The following is a 21,188-nucleotide window of genomic DNA, read 5'->3' on the forward strand; positions in this document are numbered from 1 at the left end:
TTTTAATATGATGTTTTAGCTGTGCTTAACCACACAGTCTTAAGTATAAAGTGAGTAGAGCAGGGGCCTAAGCACACAGCCTTGTAGTGCACCTGTGCTGATGGAGATTGTGGAGGAGATTTTGTTGCTAATTGAACTGACTGGGTCTGCAAGTAAGGAAATTCAGGATCCAACTGCACAAGGGGGTATTGAGGCCAAGGTCTTGAAGCTTATTGTTTAGTTTTGAGGGGATTGGTATTGAATACTGAGCTATAGTCAATAAAAAGCATCCTAATGTAGGGACCTTTGCTGTCCAGATGTTCCGGGGTTAAGTGAAGAGCCAGTGAAGTGGCATCTGTTGTGGACCTGTTGTCCAGTAGGCAAACTGAAGCAAATCCAAGTCACTTTTCCAGCAGGTTGATAGTTTTATCACTAGACTCTCAAAACACTTCATCACCGTGGGTGTAAATTCTACTGGATGGTAGTTTCTACTGGAAGGCAGCTTACCATGTTCTTCCACATAATTGAAGCCTGCTTGAAGCAAGTGTATACCTAAGATTGCTGAAGTGGGAGGTTAAAGATATCAATGAACATTCCAGCCAGTTGATCAGCACAGATCATTAATACTCAGCCAGATACCCCATCTGGGCTGGATGCTTTCCGTTGATTCACACTCCAGAAGGGTGCTCTCGTCTTGGCCTCAGAGACTGAAATCAAAGAGTGGTGGGGGGCTGTGGGAGTTTGTGAAGGCTTCTCTATGTTTTGATGGTCAGGGCAAGCCTAGAAGTATAGAGCTTATCTAGGAGCAAAACTTTGTTGGTACCTCTGTCGCTGGGTCTCACATTATAAGTGGTAATAGAATTCAAGCCCTGCCACAGCTGCTGACCATCCTTCAGAGATTCTCATTTGGTCTGGAATTGCCACTTCGCCCTTAAGGTTGCTTCCTGAAGATCTTACCTGGACATCTCGTATCTTATTTGGTCACTAGATCTAAATGTACCTGATCTGGCCTTCAGCGGATTGGGGATCTTGTGGTTAATCCAAGGCTTCTGGTAAGGGAAGACGCTGTATGATTTTTGTGAGGACACACTCATCTATGGTTGTTTATATAAAGCCTATGACAACCATAGTGTACTTAGTCCAATCCTCTAATGTCCAGCCCACTGACTCAAATAAATCCCGTAGCCACCCATCTGCCTCTCACGACCACCTCATGGTGGTCCTTATCTCTGGAGGTTTGCGCTTTAGCCTCTGCCTGTAAGCTGGAGAAGGACTGCCAAGTGGTCTGGTTTATTGAAATGCACTGTGGGCATGGAACAGTAGGCATTTATTATTATAGTACAGCAGTGTTGCAGTAGTGGTCCTGCGGATTGTATGCTGATGATAATCAGAGAGAGATTTCTTCAAACAATCCTAATTAAAGTCCACAGCTATGATTTGAAATGCATCAGGGTGGATTCTTTCTTCTTTGGTGATGGTAGAATTCAATAGCCTGAGTGCCTGATTTTTGGCTGTATGTAAACCGCAGTCAGGACCATGGAGGAGAACTCTCTTGTTAAGTAGAACAGTCGGTACTTAATCATTTGATGTTCCAGGTCAGGGGAACGAAAGCGCTACGATATTATGATGTCTAAGCACCACAAAGTGTTTATCACTGTAACACAGACCACAATTTTTGCCTTCTCCAAATCAATAGTTCAGTCCATGCCATGTATCAAGAAGCCTTTGGTTTTATCGATGCATCTAGCATGTCTGGAGTGAGCCAGGTCTCCATGAAATACAGAGCACAGCAATTTCTCATTTCCCTCTGATACAGCAATCTTGCCCTCAGGTCCTCAATTTTGTTCTCCAGTGACTCTACCATTACGAACAAGACGATGGGTAGGGGGAGTTTTATTCTTTTGCAAATCAGCCTAGCTTGGAGTCTTCACCTCCATCCTCCCTTCTGGTCATGGCAATATACCTTCATCCACTTCAAGGTGCTTTACCTGAATGCTTGAGAATTAAGCCCACTGAGTCTTTCAGAAGATCATGAAATTACTCGTACATACATATGGTTCAAGTTTAAGACAGTCCCTAAACAGGAACATTTGATGATTCTTATTGGAGCTGCATGTAAAGATGCCACTTATTGACACCATCTTGCCAACAATCACCACCCCATTACTTCTTTCCTATGGTTCGCATGGAAATATAGAACCATGCACTATTAGAGACTGAATTACCCCAGGCCACCTTATGTATCCAGCTAGTGTCTGCAATCCTATCTGCAATTTATTTAATTGAATACAAGTTTCTCTTTGCAAACCTCTGGAATTTCCATGATTATCTGCAATATTTCAGTGTGACTTTCTGTCATGGGATCTTTCATAATCTCCCAAATTTTCTGTGAAGTATATGATTTCATGGTGTACCCCTATGGGGGAAGGACCTGAACTGACTCAAAGACTTGTACATTCATTGTAGCATGATGGATTATTCCAAGGATCTCTCCAGATCAGCCTTTACAGAGGGTTACTTCAATTCACATGGTAGTTAATCACATGCCTCTGTACTTAATAAGGTAGCAACCCTGGAGGTATAGTCACCCATTTAGAGCAAGGTCCATATCTGGCTCTCTTCGTATATCTCCTCCCTTAAAAGGTGCCATGATCTTTGTTGTAATTATTCCCTGTGGCAAGAGATAACAACTCTCAGTCTAAAGAGTTTTTTTCAAGCATCCTTCCTCACTTTCAATTACTATTTTAAATTGACAACCTGTTTGGCCGACTCGTCCATCGGAGAAAATTACACTATCCCATAAATACTGTCAAAACATCTCATTATTTTAAGTTCTTTCTTGGCCTCCTCTGCCCCGGTGGAAACAATCCCAATATCCTGGACATTTCCTGGTATCTAGTTTGGTATGCCTAGTATCAAAATTAGATGTGGTGTTGATGTGCAAGGACATTGTCCTCCCAATGAGAAAAGACAAACTGCTGGAAGGATTCAGTTGATCGAGGAGACTGGCAAAAATTCAGATCGAGCTCCTGCATTGTGTTGAGGGAAGATAACCAGTGCAGAGAATTGAGAGGGAGGAGAGGGAGAGTGAGGCTGGTAGGCCGATAGATGAAACCATTTGAGTGAAAGGCTAGAGGGTGATAAGTGGAAGTAGATTCTCTTTTATTTATCCCTTGATTTACCTATTAATTCCTCCAGCTCTTCATTTCTTTTGTTCTTGATTCCAGCATTTGGAGTCTCTTACCTTTCCATTGTACTCACACTGATCCTTTTAGCCACATGCCGCTCAAGAGCTCTGTGCAATACTGCAGTCACAGTCACTACCTTGAACAAATTCATCAATGATTCTTTCACCTCATGCCATTATTAATGCAAAACTTTCTAGTAAACCATCCATCTTCAAGAAATTGTAATGAAAGGGTGGCTCAGTATTATAATTTTATGCCAAAGATGGCCATGAGGATAGACAACACCACCACTTGCTCTTCATACACACCTATTACATGTAAATGTACATGATTAAATTTCTCCATTTGGCAATGCTGCTGATAATAGCTCCAGCAACTGACAAACCCGGTTGAGCTTGGGAACTTTGGAGTTTTCACATTCTCCCTGTGACTGCTTAGGTTTCCCATGGATGCTCTAGTTTCCTCCCAGATCCCATAAACGTGAGTGTTAGCAGGTTAATGGGTCATTGTTTATGGCCTTTGATGTATAGGTGAACAATAGAATCTGGAGCAAGTCAGTGGGAATATTATGAGAATAAAATAGGACCTACTGTTTGCAGCACTCGGGGGGTGGGGGCTAAAGGGACTGTTTGTGTGCTGAATGGCTCTGTGGCTCTATGAGTCACTAATCTAACCTTGCAATGCAATGTCAATCCTGGGTTGGAAACCCATTGCCATTCCTCCACAGTTGCTAAGCCAAAATTGTAGCACTGCCTTCCCAAATGCATTGTGGTAACACTTTCAACTCAGCCTGCACTGTGTTTCATTCACCACACTCACAGCTTGTAACTGCCCTCATGAATGGCAATGTGATTCTTATCATATCGTACAGCTCACTGGCAAAAGGGCATAGGCTTAAAGTGTCTCACCTCAGTGTGCTTGGTGAATTAATAGTGCAGTCAAATCCTGGATGATCATGTTAAAGCTGCACCTCAAAATGTCTCTTGAATTATGAGTGTTCACCATCATTGACCAAAATCTGGTCCCTTCCTTTTATCAGAGACACAAGGGATTATCCTTCATGAGGACCTGAAACAAAGACTGTTTGGTTTCCTCCTTAGATGCTGCCTGACCTGCTGAGTTCCTCCAGCATTTTCCAATATGTTCCCCTTCCTCTATCCCCAGTTGCCACAGCTGTTTCCAAGATGTTTTGCATTGTATGACAAACATACAGTGATATGCTTCAAGCATGTGCTTTGAATAACCACATCCTCTTCACACTTACAGTCATCCATTTGTCATGCAAATATGTGGAAATTATCACTGCTGCTGATTCATTGGGCCCAATTTTAACTCCTTCCACCTAATAAAGACTGGTTAGGTAGATAGGTAAGGCAAGGGCTTGTTTACTTTAGGCCTACTGCCCACAGACCTTGTCCAGTTATGAAATACGTCTCCAGAGAAGGTATGGTTGAATCCCGGGGGAGAAAAAGCCGCAGGGTTATTCATCAAGTATGGAGATTCGGTGGAGGAGAATGAAGTATAGGGAAATAAGTGGGACAAAGAGATCAAGGAACTAGAATAGGCCTGATGGCCAGATGAATTCCTTATATGCCATTGGAAAACATAAGAAATATGATGTTCTGATGATGAAATTCATTTTGCATGTTGGGGTGAGGAACAGACGGCTTCCTAGTGGCCAAAGTGGTTAGTGGAGGCCTAGGCAAAAAAAAGGATGCAGTCTTCCTCATGGGCCAAACAGCACAAGGGACCTCTGGGAACCACAAAGTACAACATGAATTCTCTGGAGACACAAAGGACTGAAGCAACAAGCAACTTGCTGCTGGGGGTGCGGGGGTGAGGAATTGTCGACCCATCTAGCCTCCATATCCAGCACATCATCCTTTGTCATTTCCCCTCTGCAAAGAAATTCCCCCACCAGCTATGCAGTCTCCTCCCAGCCCTTCTGCCTTCTGTTATCTGTGATTCCTCGGTCCACTCAATCCTCCCCACCCACCCCATTCCCATCAATACGGAATTGATGCCTTTGTGGCAAAGTCTGCGGATTATATGAAGATAGGTAGAGGGTGGATAGTGCTGAGGAAGCAATGCAATTGCAGCAGGACTTAGTCAAACTGGAAGAGCGGGCAAAAGAAGTAGCAGATGGAATACAGTGCTAGGAAATGTATGATAATACATTTTGGTAGAAGGAACAATAGTGCAGACTATTATCTAAGTGGGGAGAAGGTTCAAACATCCGAGGTGCAGAGGTACTTAGGAGTTCTCATGCAAGAAACTCAGAAGGTTAATTTACAGATTGAGTCTGTGGTAAAGAAAGTAAATGCAATGTTGGCATTTATTTCAAGGAGTATAGAATATAAAAGCAAGGAGATAATGCTGAGCCTTTGTAAGACACCAGTTGGGCTGTACTTAGAGTATTGTCAACAGTTTTGGTCCCCATTTCTCAGAAAGGATGTGTTGTCATTAGAGAGAGTCATGAGGATGATTTCAGAAATGAAGGGGTTAACATATGAGGAGCGTTGTGCAGCTTTGGCCCTGTACTCACTGGAATTTGGAAGAACGTGGGGGGTCTCATTGAAACCTACTGAATGTTGAAAGGACAAGATAGGGTAGATGTGCAGAGGATGTTTCCTATGGTGGTAGCATCCAGAACTAGAGGGCACAGCCTCAGAATTGGTGGGGGGGGGGGGGTGACCCTTCAGGACAGAGGTAAAGAGGAATATTTTTAGCCAGAGAGTAGTGAATCTGTAGAACGCTCTATCACAGACTGCAGTGAAGGCCAAGTCTGTGCATATATTTAAGGTGAAAGTTGATTGTTTCCTGATCGGTCAGACCATCAAAGTATATGGTGAGAAGGCAGGTGTATTGGCTTGGTCATAAGGATCCTATATTTCTTAGTTCCAATGTAAAATATACTGGCTGGAGTCCTTTTCTCCTACCTAAGAGTTCTTGCCCATTTTGCACATGAATACAGAAAAGTTTTCCTTGGGACAAAAGAACACAAAAGGCAATTTGGACAAATGGAACTCTAAAACACAAATTCACTGTGCACCAGGGAAACAGTGAAACCATCACCACTAAGCTGCAGCACACCAACTGAGCCAAGCCTTGCATTTGCATTCATCTTTGTCGATGTTTAAAGATTAAAGATTAGCTTGATTTGTCACAAGTACAGTGAAACACACAGTGAAATGCATCAATCGCATGAAATCAAATCAGTGAGGATCGTACTGGTCAGCCTGAAAGTATCAGCACGCTCCTGGAACCAGAATAGAATGCCCACAACTTACTAACCCTAGCCCGTACATCTTTGGAGGAAACCTATGCAATCAAGAGGGGAACATAGAAACTCCTTACTGACAGCAGTGGGAGTCGAAATCCAATCTTACAATCGGCACTGTACAGTATTACGCTAACCACTACACTAACATTTGCAGATATATTCCAAATCAGACCCACTAGGTAACATAATTTGATCCCTTTTTAGATTTGGAATGTGTTTCTTTTGGAGCAACAATTTACATTCCTTTTTAACCTTCCTTAACACTAGTAATCACACCGATGATATGCAATGAAAATTGTATTTTTCAGTGCTAGAAAGACACAGAGGTTATGTAGTCATAGTCTGTTGTTTATTGCTGGGAGAATGACTAATGTATGCAAACTACATACCATGCTTGTTCCAGTTTCATCACTGCCACTCTGTTCCATTAAGGATGTATAACTGTTAAGCAGATTTCTTGCTCAAGTGAACACTTTACATGACTGAGTCTATAACTTCCTGATGACCAGCTTCAGATTATCTCTAAATAAACCATCAACTAAGTTGTCATAATTGTTAACCCTTCATCATTTGCCAAGGGTGTGGAAGTGGTAACAGGGTGGGTCTTGCCCTCACGCCTTCTGCCAGCATTTGAAGGTTTTCCATTATGATCTTCCTTCAGCTCTCAAAAAGTCCGAAGTTTATATTTTATGGATTTTAATGCAATACTTTTCCAAGCCCCACCGCAAAATATGAATGATACAGATGTGAACATGTCAAGTAAAAGATATGAACTTTAATTTGATTTTGATGGTGGCTATGAACCATTCCAATGCAAAAAGAAAATAGAGCTATCTGACAAGGCAATTATTATTCAGCTAGAAAAGTTCCCGGAGAAAGCGTGTCAAACCCATAGGGACTTCATTAACGAATTACTAGTTACATCCTGGCCAATATCGTTATGTGATCATTATTTCACGATCAGTGACATGAGGCATAGGAGATGGAATTAGCATTAGGCTACTTGGCCTGCTCCACCATTCAATAAAATCCACAGCTGATCTTTTACCACAGCTACACTTTCATGAACTAAAAATTATCTCTTCATTCTTTTAGTATAGATGAATCTTTTTATCTCCTCAAATATATTCAAAGGCTCAACCTCCCCAGTGAGGTTATGATCTGGATTGCATTCCCTGAATGCCAAGGATAAAAAATCCTAAATAGAATTGCATGACAACAGGGTCTTATCGGTTTACTAGGATTCTCTAACAAATGCTAAACCTGCTGACAATTGAAATATCACATTTAGATTCATACCAACAAACAACCAATAACTAATGACGATGAAACTTGGGGAAGGAGGAAAACATGAATCAAAAGAAAAAAAAACAAGAGGTAATTGTGAAATGACAACATCAAGAAGGTGGAGGTATTGTGTCTCCTGAGGTGGGTAAGTCTCTGAAGTCTGATGGGATCTATCCCAGGTTATTAAGAAAGCCAAGAGAGATTACTGTGACATTGACAGAGATCTCTGGTTCATCTCTAGCCACTGATGAGATCCCAGAGGATTTGAGAATAGACAGTGTTGTTCCTTTGTTAAAGAAGGGCAATGGGGATAATCCAGCATATTGTAGGCCAGGGAGCCTTATATCAGTGATAGGGAAATTATTGGAGTTGATTCTTAGGGATTAGATTTGTAATCATTGTTACACAGACTTATTAGAGATAATCAATAATACTTTGTGAAGCAATGGTCATGGCTTATGAACTGATAATGTTTTTGGAGGTGTTGAAGATAATTATCAATTATCATCATCAAAGGTTGTCACCTCATCCAGGGTGGGGCAGTGGATATTGTCCACGTAGACTTAAGGAAAGAATTTGAGAAGATTCCTCATGGAAGGCTGGGATGCATGGTGGCTTGATGGATTGGATGAAAAATGGGCCTGGTCAGAGAGGGCAGAAGCTAGTGGCAGATAGGCTTTATTCTGAGTTGAGATCTGTGACTAGTGGTATTCAAGAGGCACCAGCATTGGAACCTCTGTTGGTTGTGATGTGGGTGGGGTGAATACTAAAGAGATCAGCTTTATTTGTGGCATGTAGATCAAAACATCAAAACACACTGTGAAATGCATTGGTTGCATCAATGACCAACACAGCCTGTGAATGTGCTGGAGACCACCCAGAAATGTGGTATGCAGGTGACAGATGGAGTTGTTGTCACAACCATGGACTCTGCGTGCCCTTGCAGAAGGACCGCAGAGCAGGTTCGGCTATGACACTCGTGTGCAAGCACTTTCTGGCCAATTAGTGTTTCATCGTGCTGGTATTTTACTCCCTTCCTCTTGTTCCAGTCTTGACAAACTTGATCAAGAGCACAGCAATGCCAACTCTCCCTGCTTACATCTGTCCTGGTTTCAGGAAAGAAGACTATCATATAGATTGATGGTAAAGGAGTGGTATTCACTTTGCATTAAGTTACTGCTTCCTAGCTGCAGTGTTGGCATTAGCTTTCAGTTTGAGAGTTGTAGTTAATGACCCTGTTCGCCTAGCATTTATTTTTTAATTCTGCACAGTTCATATTAAGTCAGTGAACTGCTCATTCGCTTCACTGTCTCTCCTTCTGCACTTGGGCCACAATCAAATACTTGTGCCAGTTATGGATAGTGAGGAAGGTTGTCAAAAGGATACAGCAGGATATAAATCAGTAGAAAATATGTGCAGAGAAGTGGCAGATAGAAATTAATCTGTATAACTGTGAGCCGTTGTACTTTGGGCAATCAAATACAAGAAGAAAGTGTTTAGTAAAATGGAAGGGCCCTTAGGAGAATTAATGCACAGAGGGAATATTTGGGTGCAAGTTCACAGTTCACTGAAAATGATAATACAAGTGAATAAGGTGGTAAAGAAAGCTAATGGCGTCGGTCTGGGTACTGAGTGTCAAAGTAGGGAAATCATGTTGCAGCAGTATAAAACTTTAGATAGGCTATGTACGGAGTGTTGTGTGCAGTTTGGGATGCTCCATTACAAGAAACACGTGGTGGCTTTGGAGGGAGTGAAGAAGCAGCTCACCAGGATGTGCCTGGATAAGAAAGGATGGACAATCTTGGGTTGTTTTCTCAGGAGCATTGGAGGCTGAGGGACAATGAGACAGAAATACAAAGAAGTATGGGAGGCATAGACAGGGTTGATAGGCGGGTTCTTTTCTCACAGTGGAAATGTCAAAGACTAGAAGGCATAGCTTTAAGGGAGAAATTTTAAAGAAGATTTACAAGGCAAGTATTATTTTTACCCAGAGTAGTAGGTGCCTGGAACACGCTGCCAGACAAAGTGGTGAAAGCAGATGTGATAGCAATATTTAGAAGGTATTTAGACAAGGACATGAACAGACAGGGGATGGAGGGATATTGACCATGTGCAAGCAGATGGGATTACTTTACTTTGGCATCCTAGTCGGTATGGGCATCTCGTTCCAGTGATGTTCTTTCGATGTCTTATCTTCCATCTGTCAACAAGGTAAATGGAGACTACTGGCTTCCCGGTGTTCACTGCCACTGTTGGTGCTAATGAACTGGAGCTGAAATAGAAATTAGTTTGATCATGTTTGTGTGCTGGGGAAGACAGAGGTTTCATATAATGGGATGAAGCAACAAGAATATTAAGTTGCTTTTCAGAGATAGGATATAGTGAGCTAATATCTAGCCCTGCTTTTAACATGGCAAAACTGTGAGTCTTCGTTGCAAGTAAATCAGAAAATCTACATTGAATGAGGTGATTGTAAAGCTCAGGGTAACGTTTCAATGCAGAAAGATGCTTGCCTCTCAGTAGCACCTCACAATACCTCTTTCCCTCTGTCCCTGGAAATACCTAATGTATTGGCAGCAACTCTCCACAATGTCTGAGACACTCGGGCAGTCCCTACAAATTGAAGGGTGCTAAATATAATCCCACTAGATAAAGAATGAGTATGAAAAACATAAAGTGGGAATGGCAGTTACAAAGTCAGCTGTGGGTAAAATGCTAGGATCTATTTTAAACAACACAATAACATCAACACACAACATTAGAACTGAACAAAGTTAACATGGGTAAATGAAAGGGAAACCATGCTAAACAAATTAGCAAGAATGTACAGTAAAGTCAGCAGGAGAACCAGTGTATGTGATTTTTTTTAGCAGACTTTTAATAAGGTTCCAATTAGAAAAAGAAAGTGATAAAGATTAGCATTATTTGTTACATGTACATCAAAACATACAGTGAAATGTGTTGTTTGTGTCAAATCAAATTAGCGAGGATTGTGTTTGGCAGCCTGCTAATGTCACTGTACTTCCATAGGCCTCAAATCACCAACACTAACCATAGGTTTTTGGAGGTAAGAGGAAACCGGAGCACCCAGAGGAAACCCACATGGTTATGAGGAGAACATACTGTGCATGAGGCAGTGGGTATTGAACCTGGACTAGTGATAGCTGATACTGTAAAGCAATGCGCTATCTGCTACACTAACATGCTGCCCACAGAATTATGCACCTCTCCTGTGTGGAATTGAATCTTGGTCTCCTGTGTGGCCGGCAAAATACGAAGAAGATAAGAGGCCAAGTTGTGAAAATAAATCATTAGGGACTGGGAGTAAAGTACTGGCATGGATTGAGAAGTTGCCGACAAACAAGAAACGGAGAATAGCAATAAATGGGTCTTTATCCAGGAGGCAGGCAGTGTCTACAGGGTTACCAAAGAGATCAGTGCTTAAGACTTAATTACTCACAATACACATCAATTATTTAGGTGAGGAAAGGCTGGATTTGCCATGGAAGGAGGACAGCTCCCTGATTCCAGGCATGGTGGTGCTGGCATGAAAGGTTGGGTTAGTTAGATCTATGGTTCACTTGAGTGAGGAAGAGTGAGAGCCACCACATAGAAAGCCAAAGCATTCTAACAAGACAGGACAAACGTGATACAGGAATGATGTCAGAGAGTTGGAATCAAAGGTCAAAGCCTCAAGCCACAAATATGCCAGTTAGAACTAATATCCAATAATTTTCTTTACCCATTAGTCAGTGAAATTCTCTAGCACCAAAGGCAGTAGAGGCAAGTCGTGAAATATATTAAAGAAGCATTTAGATACATTTTTTAATACTAAAAGGATCAGGGATGAGGGAAAAGATGGAAATAGACTACTAACGTAAATGTTGAGTAGCAGAGAAAGTAATAATTCAATGGCAAAGTGTAAATTGAGTTTATTGTCATGTGCACAAGTACATGTAGTAACAGGTGCAATGAAAAACTTGCAACAACATCACAGACACAGAGCATCATATAAGCAGCACTCACAAGAAAAATAAAAAACATAATGTTTACAAAAAAGAACACAATTAGAACAACAGTTGAATACATGGCTGAAGAATTGGATCGGGGGCAAGGTTTCAACCGTTAGAACATTGGGATCTCTTCTGGAGGAGGTATGACCGATACAAGGGGATCAGTTACACCTGGACTTGAGAGGGACCAATATCCTTGTGGGCAGGTTTGCTAGTGATGTTGTTTAATAGTTTAAACTATTTTGGCAGAGGGATGGGAACTGGAGTGTTAGGACAGAGAATGAAGCAATCAGTGTAAAAGTAGATGCAGTGTGTAGAGAGACTGTGAGGAAGAATAGGTAGTGAATAGAGCATAACTGCAGTCAGTTGGATGGGTGAAATGTGTGTATTGTGATGAAAAAAGTATCAGGAACAAAGGTGATGAATTGAAGAGCATGGATCAATGCATGCAACGAATACATAGTGGCCATTACAGAGACTAGGCTGTCACAAGGGCAGGAATGGCTGCAGGGTGTTTGGGGTTTTTTATTTACATACCTAGGAACATGGTGCCAGTCTATAATACATAAATTTCTGACTCAAGCCCAAATATTCATCTTCGTTGCATTTTCGGTGGTGTTTCATTATAAAGGAATCCATCCATTGCAGTTGTCCATTGGATTACTGTGTGCAACTATTGCTGCACAGGCAAGGCCCAATATTGGAGAACTGAAGATGAAAACTTGCTCTTTTTAGGTGAATGAAAATAAGAAAAATAATTCAAAATATACTGTGTATATATTCTATCCCCAATTACTGCAGAAAATTGAAGGCCAGTCTAAAATAAACATAGGAGATGGTGCAAAGAGAAATAATGGGAAGCAAAAACGTTATGTTTTTGTTAGCTTGAAACAAGGTTTTTTTCAGCGAAGTATTATTAAATCCAACCATCTGTATAAATATTTACCATGTCTGCACCAATGATCTAGCCTACGCTCAACATAAGCAGCCGACACTTCAATAACGCGGACATGTACGGGACAATCCTTACTCCAGGCACCAGGCAACTGTGATAATGAAGATGGACCAATATTTGTTGCTGATCCTCTGAAAGCAAATCAGTCAAAATATTCTTGAAGAGCTAAAATAAAGGATTCCTCTGAGAGCTTTAAGCAGTAATATAAATCAGGAAAAGAAGATTACATTCCAGCCATAAGATATAATGAACAATTGAACACAGGTACTTAAATCATCTGGTAATGTATTCTGGAATTCAGATTTTTTTTTGTTATGTTACAAAGCTTTGACCCAGTGCTTCTCACTGTGGGCTATGCTGGATTTCATAGCAGCCGCAAGTAAAAAACAAGAAACTTGGGGCCTCTGGTATTTCTGAATGGGCTATGTTAAGTTTATTGTTTTAATGATATTTTACTAAAACATATCTATAAAAATAAATGAATATATATAATTTAATTGGAACCCTGAATGTAATGAATGGGAAGATATGCTAAGTTATGCAAATAAGGCAGCAAAACAACTTAGCATGTGTGTGTGTGTGTGTGTGTGTTTGTAGGGGGTAGTGTGACACATCAGCCATTATCTCTGCTCCTTCTTGGCCATACACAAATCACTATTCACACCCTGCAGGATGAGAAGGGGATTGATATGGAAACCTGGCGTGGCCCATGTTGCAGTTATGACTGGGTGGGACAATCTGCAGCAAGGCCATTCAGCAAGTGTGCAGCCTGAGGCTGGTTTTGTTCACCTTCCACTGACCCATGCGTGTTACAATAACTATAAAACGTGACATAAAGGCTGCAGATACTGCAGTGGGGTTATCTGCCAGAAACGGCTAAACTGCCGAGAGGCAAGAACACATCAAGTCCACCACTGCATCACTATCTGCCACTACAGCTTCTTTAAAAATATACTCTATAATATATAAATAAAGTATCCTATTCAGAGCTTTGAAATAGTTTTATTTTTCACATACAGCTGTAACATTATATTTAACATACTATAATACCTGTAACCTGTTAAAACATGAATATTGACTGTATATTAGAATAATTAGTACAGTTGACCAAAACAAAACTTTAGCAGCTAACAGAGACTATGGAGGGTGGGGCCACAGAAGTTAATGAAATTTATAAATGGGCCACAAGTAGAACCACTGCTCTGACTAATGTGATCAATTTAGAGATCTGCACCATTTAATGATGTTTTACAGTGAAACAATTAACATTTTTGTACAATGACTAAAAGGCATCTAAAATAGAAAGGCATATTTTCACTTATTGTATGTTATCAACATCACTAGGATTAAAAAATAACTGACTTGATTATTGCACAAACCCATTTTGAGTCAAGTTGTCAAGTCCTTGGGGTTTGTCTATTTATGTCTATAGCTTATGATACGTGTCATATTAACAGCTGCTGGCAGTGAGCTCAGCCCCATGTTTGATTTGTTCCAAGCTAGAATGAGTGGCGGACATGACAGATGGAGAGGAAATTATTGGAAACCCGTAGAAAGTAAGACAGTATCCATGGAGAGGATAGCGACATTAATGTTGCACCTGTATATTTTTGAACACAATATGTGACAGGTATCTAGTGCACATTTTTCCATTTGCATTTTTTGTATGACAACACTCACCCTCTATCTGTTAAAGCGATATTGTTTGAAATTTTGAATTAGGATCATTAGATTTTTATTAAGAGATATGGAATTAGGATATGTAAATAAAGACAAAGTACAGACCAGCCAAATATTAACTGAATAGTGGGGCTATTAGAAATTAACTTAAGGGACTGAATAGCCCATTCAAATTCTTCTATTTACGGTTCACAATAAGACAAATGAAAAGTTCAAAGTTCAAAGTAAATTTATTTTCAAAGTACATATGTGTCACCATGTACAACTCTGAGATTCATTTTCTTGAGGACATATCAATAAATCCAATGATCATAATAGAATCAATGAAAGACTGCACCAACAAGCAAAGACAAGCAGTGTGCAAAAGACAACAAACTGTGCAAATACAAAAGGGGAAAAAAAAGAAATAATGATAAATAAATAAGCAATAAATATTGAAAACATGAGGTGAAGAGTCCTTGAAAATGAGTCCATAGGCTATGGGGACAGTTTGGTGATGGGCAAGTGAAGTTGAGTGAGCTCAGGTTCAGGAGATCAGTGGTTGAGGGGTAATAACGGTTCCTGACCATGGAGGTGTGAGTTCCGAGGCCTTCATCCCATGTGGTGGGGGGAGGTTCCCTGATGATGGATGCTGCTTTCCTGTGACAACACTTTGTGTAGATGTGCTCAATGATGGGATGGGCTTTAACCATGATGGTCTGGGCCAGGGGTGGGCAAACTTTTTGACTTGAGGGCCACAAAGGGTTCTAAAATTTGACAGGGGGACCAGACCAGGAGCAGATGGACGGAGTGTTTTGGTAATACACCTCATAAGAGAAAATAAAATATCATGGGATATGTAGAAAACATGTGCTTTAATTTCAATTGAAAATGAGCAAATGCATTACAACAAAATATCTGTCTTTGAAGTCCTATGGTATTTAGCTATTTATTGAAATGACTTTTAAAACACTGAAAATTAAATAAATAAAATACAGCTTTTTTTAATAGTAACAGTTATTATTTTAAAGCACTGAAAATTCTGTTATCCTTCAAGATATTATCATCATCACTCTCCTCCTGACTGTCTTTATTTCAAAAACGGTAGGAAATGCAGGTCTACTTGTCCTGCTCCTTCTTATTCAATTGTCCCCTGTGCCAAAACTCAACAACGACCCGCACAATGACAGAACAGTGAGAGCGCGCCAGTATGCGGAGCCCGTTATTTGATCTGGAGCGCATTATTTTATTTTGAGAACGTACGTGCACCTGCGCACTATTCATGTCCATCACTTAACAGAAATGACATGTACCATGTAAGTCTTATTGAAAAAAATATTTTCAAATGCATTTTTTACATAACACAACTAAGAAACTTATTTTTAATTTCAGTGGGAACAGTGTTGTTGGTCTCCCTTTTTAGCCAGCGCATCAAAGTCTGGATTTAGTTTTGTTGTGGCGATTCTCAGGATGGATCTGAGGTGTTGGTCAGTTAACTTGGATCTGTGGCTGGCTTTGTTGATGTTCATGACGCTGAACGCCTGTTCACACAAATAGGTCGAGCAGAACAAAGAGTAAAGCGCAAATGTGGAGCAATACGCTGCACCTCAACAAAGGTCAATGTGCAGCGGTGTGCTACATGCAGCGCTAAAATTACGACATGGAGTCGGTAACTGCAGTCGAAGGAAAAACTTTATTCGAAATCCCCAGCCTCACTTTTAAGCCTCCTTCAACCTGCCCCCCTGCGCAGATGCTCCAAAGCTCTGTGCTCGCAAATCCCCGCAGGCTATCTCCCTTAGCCGGATCGCTGGCTAATTGTGAGCCGGTTCAGATGTGCCAGGAAATGGGTCGCCACAAATGTATATAGAGTGTGTCATCTATTGGGAAAACGGCAGAATTGCGGGGAGAAAACATTAACAAGGTTTATTAATATAATTTCATCAAGTTCTGCGGGCCGGATTAAAAAGCTTAACGGGCCGCATATGGCCCGCGGGCCGTAGTTTGCCCATGCCTGGTCTGGGCCATATACATTGCTTTTTGTAGGACTGTCTGTCCAAGGCGTTTCTGTCAATTTCTCCCCCCTTCCGTCCTTCTCTCTTTTTGCAGTCCCCATTATGGTTACCCTCTCATCCCTTCTCTTTTCCCCACCTGCCCATCAACTCCCTCTGGGTCCCTCCCTCCTTCCCTTTCTTGCATAGATCACTGCCCTCCTATTAGATTCCTTCTTCTTCAGCCCTTTACCACTTCCACCTATCACCCCTCACCTGTGATGCAGCCAGTAAATATACTCTCCACCACATATCTATAGAAGTTATAGATATCATGCTGAATCTTCACAAACTCCTAAGGAAGTAGAGATGTTTGTGTGCTTTCTTTGTAATTGCACTAACCCGCTGGGCCTAGGACAGGTCCTCTGAAATTATGACACTATAGAATTTAAAGTTGCCTACCCTCTCCACCTCTGATCCCCCAATGAGGACTGGCTCATGGACCCCTGGTTCCTTCTTCCTGAACTCAATAATCAACTCCTTGATCTTGCCAGCATTATGTGACAGGGTGATGTTGTGGCATCACTCAGACAGAATTTAAGTCTCCCTCCTATATGCTGATATGACACCATCTTTTATTTCGCTCACATCAGTGATGTCTTTAGCAAACTTAAATATGGTATTGGAGGAGTGCTTAGACGCACAGCAATAAGTGTAAAGCGAGAAGAGCAATAAGCTAAACATTACTGTAAATATGGTGACACAAGAGATGGCAGATATTGAATTTGGTGTAATAGTCTGCCGGAGCAACTCAATAGGTCGAATAGTATTTGCACGAGGAAGGGGATAGAAATTGTTGATTTTCCAGGTAATTATCATTTATTTATTCTAACTTGTATTCTATGACCAAATATGTTACTGGGTTTATGATAAGGCATTAAGTTTTCAGCAAATTATGTTTAGGGAGTTCAAAGTTGATCAGTGTATTTCTGCTAAATGTATATTCCCACAATACATTACTTTGCATGTTTCTGTGTTGTGACATTCGTGACCACCTGCTCATTTTGCATGCCTTATTTTACGCTTCCAAATAATTTTATTATACTATTTGCAAGATCTTCTATTAAATGAAACTTATTATCCATTCTTATGTAAAATTGATGAAAAAATACTGAAAGCTTCTTTGAATCTTCTTATCCTTTTTTTATAATTAATAAGGAATTAGAGTTTAAAAAAGACCAAAAGGAAGAATATGTAAAAAAAACTCTGAAATATAAAGTGTTTAACAGGAAAAATATAAATTCAGAAACAGTATTTCCAAACTTAAGCACTTACATATTCTTGCAAATTCTTTAAATTGCATGCCAGTGGTGGGAATGAAAATTCTATGAATCTTAATTTAAAATTTGAGTGAAAGATTTTCAGATTTCTAATAGCCTTTGTGTGAAGCATTATTTTTTTTCTATCACCTTTGAAGCACTTGCACTATGTTTAAAATTGGAAAATTTAGGTGTATGAAAATACAGGAATATGCAGGTACAGACAGAAACAATTAGTTTAATTGGAACAGTTTAATTAGTTCAACACAAAATGCTGTTCCTGTGTTGTACTGTTCTATGTTCTATTATACTTTGTTCTAGGTAATTCCACCTGAAGATATAATTTCCTTTTATTCTACATTATCAGTTCTCAATTATATCCTCATTAGTTAAGGGAACTCAGCACTGAAAGTCCAGCATATTCTGCTTGACATCTTGTGACCAGAACTGAACCCAATATTCAAACTGTAGGCTAAAGTCAAAGTCAAAGTAGAATTAACAAAATACATATATGTTACCATGTACTACATTGGAATGCATTTTCTTGCAGATATTTACAGGAAAATAAAGAAACACAATAGCATTTATGAATAGCTATACATAAACAATGACTGACAAGCAACGTGCAGAAGGAGACAAACTTAAATAATGTTTCAATGTTTCTAATTTAATTTATTTAATTTTACAAATTATTTATAGATCACTTTTCATACAAACAATGTAGTTCAAAGTGCTTTATAATAGAATAAAGTCCAAACATAAAAATAAATGACAAAATTATGTTAGTAAAAAGCAAGATTAAATAAATAGATTGTGAGCAGATGTTTCAAAGTGTCAACCGAGTCTCTTTAGTTTTAGACATTGACTTCCACAGTTTAGGAACATAATTTAAAAAGCTGACCTGGAAGTTGATTAAAAAATAATACTGACAACATGAGTTGCAACTTGTCCTTGGAAGTGAGTCTGTAGGTTGGAGAGTTAGTTCAGACTTGTAGTAAGAACTATTACTCCTTTACAATTATATAAAGATCCCATTATAGAAAACACTTTGGGAATAACAGAAAGTAAATATTGTTATTTCACCAGGATGATAATATTAGGAATGGGAAACCATAAGAATCAGATCAGTAAGGGTTAAAAGAATACTTAATAGATGTTTATGAAATTGTGAAGGTGCTAGAGAATGTGAAATGAAAAATGCTATATAGAGATGTAAAGAAAATTATCCCCATACAATAGGACTAAATGTATTCTGTACTTACATCAGCACACCATATTTTTCCATCTGTGGAATGACATTTAGGATGAGAGGACAATGATAATAGAACTGTTTAGTACTATTGACCTGAGATCATTTCCAGGTAGGGTTCTATTTGGGTAGTAATGAAGTTATCAATTTCAAATTATCTTTAAGAGTATGAAGAGAAATGTTAGAATATACTTTTAAACATGATATTGTTCGACTAGACATTGTTTTGCTACTGAAATAGAATTGTTAAGGCAGACACCAGTGTATCTTTTAAAGGAAGACTGGACAAACGTTTGAAGGAAAAGGAGAAATTGATCTATCAAGAGAGTTTGGGACAAGGGGATTAGTTTAGATTTGCTCCAGCCAAGGTTCCATTTGGTTAAGTGGTTTATTTCTGCACCGTAAACCATTATAATCCTATAAGCTTTTTTGGTGGGATGAAAGTTTACTCAGGTTGGAGGAGCAACACATCATATTCTAAATGAGAAGCCTCCATTCTGATTGTATGAACACCATATTTGACATACATTCTGGCAATTTCTCCCCCCTTCCCTCCTTCTCTCTTTTTGCATTCCTCATTATGGTTACCCTCTCATCCCTGCTCTATTCCCCACCTGCCCATCACCTCCTTCCTTCCCTTTCTTCCATAAATCACTACCCTCCTATTAGATTCTTTCTTCTTCAGCCCTTTTCCACTTCCACCTATCACCTCCCAGCTTCTTAGTTCATGCACACTCCCCTACCCACCTCATCCGGTTTCACCAATCACCTGACACTTTGTATTCCTTTCTCCACTCAACATCTTATTCTGGCTTCGGGCCCCACCTTTCCAAGTCCTGATGAAGGGACTTTTTATTCCCCTCCATAGATGCTGTCTGACTTACTGAGTTCCTCCAACAGTTTATGTGTGTTGCTCAAGACATCTAGTCTCTGCAGAATTGCTTGTGTTTATACCCTAACTTGTATGAATTTAAGTAAAAATCTTATCAGGATGGGTGAGGCCTAGGAAGCTGAATTTCTGATCTGTTCCTATTAGGCTTAAATCCGCAACCTTTTCCTTTTAATGATAATATTCTTTAATGCCGGTACATCGGGGTTTTCCAGGCTGTTCAGCCAACCATAATGGTGTGATATAGTTGCACAGAAACTCAAGCCATTGTTTCACAACTCCGGTGATTTTGAACTCTGATTGCATGGCCTGCTCCAGGTACTCCAACTTCCTTCCATATCTGAAGATGTGTGGCTTTTTAGGTTAATTGGCCACTATGAAATTGTTGAAAATGTGTAGGCAAGAGTTTGGAAAGCAGTGGATGGGAGTTGGAGTGGTGGTGTTGGAGGGGTGGGGGTTGCAGGTATGGGAGAATAAGGTGACCTAGGGTAGGGTTACTGTAGATAAAAGCTTGATGGTCAATGGGAATTCAAGTTGCCAAATGGCCTATTTCCCTGCCATATCTCTCTATAACTCTATAACATTAATCAATGACTGATTCAATGTGATGTGGGACACAGAGGCAACCTTGAGGTGATGGTCTTCCTACAGTAAATTTCAATTACAGCTGCTGCCGAGGAAGGAGATTCTTCAATCTAATATTGATCACTGTCCACGCAGCAGAACTATTCCAACTAACTTGTGATACGCTGCAATTGGGGAAAAAGAGCTCAATAATAAAAAAAGTAATTACTGTTTTGAAAATAGATGATAAGAAACTGCAGAGAATTGTGGACACAGCTCAGTGCATGAGGAATACCACCTCCTCTCCATATCTCCAAATACTCTGTCTATGCTTCTTGCTGCCTCAGTATAGCAATGGACATAATTGAAGGCTCCACGTACCCAGGGCATTTTCTCATCAGCCCCTTACCCTCCTAATGGGTAGAAGGCAAAGAAGTCTGAAAGCATGTACAACCAAGTTCCAGACCAGCTATGCAACAGTTACACAAATGGACTCTGTGTATGATTAAAAAAAGAGCTCCTGACCTCCATAACTACCATGTTATGGAGTTTCACCTTTTTGTCTGCCAACATGCACAAAATGCTGGAGGAAGACAGTATCTAAACAGTCGACCTTTCAGGCTGTGGCCTCAGCACAAAGTTCCTCCAGCATTTTGCGTGTGTTTCTTGGATTTCTAGCATCTGCAGATGTTTTTTTTTGTTCCTTATTGTCTGCCAGCACTTTCACTGTAACATTTTATTCTGCATTCGATTATGGTTTTCCCTTGTACTGCCTTAATGATGAAGTCGCCTATATGGGTAGCATGCAAAAGAAG

Source organism: Hypanus sabinus, chromosome 10, assembly GCF_030144855.1.
Source record: "Hypanus sabinus isolate sHypSab1 chromosome 10, sHypSab1.hap1, whole genome shotgun sequence".
Classification (NCBI taxonomy): Eukaryota; Metazoa; Chordata; class Chondrichthyes; order Myliobatiformes; family Dasyatidae; genus Hypanus; species Hypanus sabinus.